The 3,386-nt window shown below is 35.4% G+C and overlaps 1 long non-coding RNA gene across 3 annotated transcripts; it reads left to right on the top strand.

The window, feature by feature from the left end:
* The first annotated feature begins 418 nt into the window (after nucleotides 1-418).
* Nucleotides 419-1,567, top strand: LOC108949005 (uncharacterized). Of its 3 annotated transcripts, none has more exons than XR_011410015.1 (3): nucleotides 419-730; nucleotides 805-1,110; nucleotides 1,215-1,567. It is a non-coding gene; the product is annotated as an uncharacterized lncRNA (long non-coding RNA). The 3 variants fall into 3 exon arrangements; XR_001973775.2 differs by having other exon boundaries at nucleotides 805-1,302; nucleotides 1,410-1,567; XR_011410014.1 differs by having other exon boundaries at nucleotides 805-1,567.
* Nucleotides 1,568-3,386: the final 1,819 nt, after the last annotated feature.

Below are 3,386 nucleotides of genomic sequence, written 5' to 3'. Positions count from 1 at the left end.
TTGTAGTAGTTTTGTATATTCCCTAGATTGCTCATGCACTTGTGATACCGGGTTTTGGGGGATCTTTAGCCTTTATGTACTGTTGTATTTATCATTTCTTTCACCACTATGGATGTTCTTATTATGATGGTACTTTGTTTCAAGAGATGTTACGGTTGCATGAGATCTAGTTTAAACTGTTCTTTAAAAAGGAAAACTTTCATCTTAAAAATGTTAAAAAGGGGTAAATAAATAGTAGTTTCACTTGTGGGCTTGCCTAATATTGGCATTAGGTGCAGTCGTGACCTATTACGAAATTAAGTCGTGAAACCAACCACCTCGACAAGTCACATAACAATAAATGAGCATAGAATAAGCAATACATGGGGGAACGGGGCTACAATACTTAAAACGATCGGTCGGGTCGTTACAGTTAATGAAGCTAGAATATTTGGACTTAAAAGTCATGACCACCATGTCCTTTTTCAGTGTATTGTTCACTTATCATCAAAGGAGTTTTGCCAAAGGATGCATATGATCCCTTAATTGAATTGTCATTATTCTTTGGTGATTTATGCGCTAAAGAGATGCATGTGGAAATGTTAGAAAAACTAGATAAAAGTATACGGATGATAATTTGTAAATTAGAACGTGTGTTTAGGCCAACATTCTTTGATGTTATGATTCATTTGGCAACTGAGGCAAAAATGGGTGGTCCTGCTCAATATCGATGGATGTATTACATTGAAGGGTTAGATTTTTACTTATTTGAACTGTTCGTTTAGAAGAAATTTGTTACAAAACTAATTCATCTTTACTTAATAGATATTTGCGCACGTTAAATGGTTATGTATGCAACCAAGTTCTCCCTTAAGGATTAATTGCTGAGGGCTATCTTGCGGAGGAGTGCATGGTATTTTGTTCTAAATATTTGATTGATATAAAGACAAAGCAAAATCGTCCGGATAGAAATTTTGATTCTCCAAACATAAATCCCAATGGCTTGTCCATATTTAACTGTCATGGTAAGTCATTAGCAGGGGGTGATTAGAAAAGCTTGAGTAATCTTGAAATCAACCAAGCTCTTTTTTATATCCTCCAAAATTGTGAGGAGGTCAGACCTTGGATTGAGTAAGATAACTTTTCATTTAGTTACATCATTTTCTTCTTATGAATACCTTTAAAGACTATGATATAATATTCTTTATTTTTTTTCTAAATATTCAAATCCAAAGAGAACATCTAGATATATTGGCAAAGGAGAATAATAGAAATATAGCCAAGAAGCGCAAGGAGGAATTTCCTTTGTGGTTTGAAGAAAAGGTAAACTATATCATTTTATGCTAGTTTATCTTTATTTAGGATAATTTTTGAATTTTACTTTCTTAAGGAGTATTAAAGTTTTTGACTTTGTACACAAAATATTATAGGTGGTCCAGTTAAAAAAGAGAATGGTGATGGTCGAGTTACCGATGAATTGTTAGCTTCGGCAAGACTTCTGGATAATCATGTTTATTTTCATAAATGATATATCTTAAATGGTTTTAGGTTTCGAACAATGGAATCTGAGCTATATTTGAAAATCCAATATAGTGGTGTAGTTGTAAAGAGTGATGAGCATAGAGAAAATATTGATTATTATGGAAAGATTAGAGAGATTTTAGACATCCAATATATGGGTAATTCAGTCATATTATTCAAGTGTGGTTAGTTTGAAGTTCCTTCCCAAGGTCGAAGTCAAAGCAGAGGTTACGAAAGGGATAAATATGATGTCACGATCCCAAATCTCATATGTTGTGATGGTGCTTATCCCAATACTAGGCAAGGCGACAATCACCACTAACTACGAATTTTAAGTTAAAAACATAATGGAACGGGTTTAATAGTAACAAATTCTCATAAATAACTGATAAGAAAATACTGCAACTCAATACAAAATCACCCAAAATCCGGGTGTTACTGAGTACATGAGCTACTAAAGCGTCAACTCAGTCAGACTGCTAAAACAACTGTCTAGAAAGGTAGAACAGTGCTAAATAAACTGAAAAGAAGGAGAGTCGAGGTCTGTAGACGCCAAAGCAACTACCTCAAAAGTCTCCCAGCAGATAAAGCTTCAAATCTAGCAACCGTTGTATCTAGAAGTACTTGGATCTGCACAGGAAGTGCAAAGTGTAGTATGAGTATAACCGACCCAATGTACTCAATGAGTAATAGGACTAAACTTGGGCTGAAATCAATGATGAGCTCAAATAAGTACAGTCCAAATCCAGATAAAAACAGTGATAACTCAGAGAGAAATCCAATAATCAATTTATAGATAGTGTAGAAATGTAGACATGCTTTTTAGACTTTAACAGTTTGAGCACAACACAGATCGAATATGCCAAGTATGACTAATATGAGGAATGTCACATCTCGATATCCACATGTCATGTATGCATGTCAACTGTAATGCAACACAGTGATAAAGTCATATACTCATACTCTTGGAGTATTCATCCTCACTCAGCACGCTCCTGCTACCTAATTACTATGTTAAAGTTGTTTACCTAAAGCACTCTAGTTCAATTCTAAATCGTGTCCTATGCGTGCACTATTCGTCCCATGACTATAGTCCAGGAGGCTTTGGACCTACTATTTGGGTGGTTCTAGACTTTTCTTAGGGTGCTCAAAATGATAAGGCTAGGCGCACATTCAAAACAAGTAGGACTGCAAATAAAAAACAACAAATGTCTCAAGTTAGCCTCCACACATAAGCAACAAAGCACGCGAATGGGTTTCAGATTATACAGTAGGCGGTTTCAGAATCGAGGTGTATTAGAGTCATTTGAGACCTAAGACATGTCATATATGTGACCACACAGTTTAAAACATCTCATGAGCAGTTTCGTGGTCCAGGTTATTGAAATTACAGATTGCAAGTTAAAAAGCCTATAGACATGATCTCTAAATGATTTGCGCAGCGGGGCACTGAAGCCATTTGAAAACTCAGAATTACCCGTGTTTGATCCTATTGGCATACTTTCTAAGTGAGTAGCAATATCCTAAAGGCGGGTTCTGTAATAGTTGGTATTTGAACGCAAATTTATCATGCTTATTCCTATAGGCACGTTATCTAGGAGGGCAGTGTAATAAGATAACAGAAGTAATCGATTAGTTAATCAGCTATAGCCCTATAGACATGGTATCTTGATGAGTATTAGAAAAGGCATATATTAATACGATCCTATAGACATACTATCTAATAGCTCATAGAAGTAGACATGGGAACAAGTAAAGCACTTAAACTCTCGCAAACATATTCTGATAATGTGTGGGCATTAGACAGGTTGAGTAAGTAAAGTGTTGAACTCTTATAGGCATGATTTCTATTAAGGTGTAAACATAAAGCATGTCGAACAAAGTAG

The sequence above is a fragment of the Nicotiana tomentosiformis genome, chromosome 8, assembly GCF_000390325.3.
Source record: "Nicotiana tomentosiformis chromosome 8, ASM39032v3, whole genome shotgun sequence".
Lineage (NCBI taxonomy): Eukaryota > Viridiplantae > Streptophyta > Magnoliopsida > Solanales > Solanaceae > Nicotiana > Nicotiana tomentosiformis.
The sequence above is the reverse complement of the archived record's forward strand: the minus strand, read 5'-3'. Positions and strand labels throughout refer to the sequence as shown.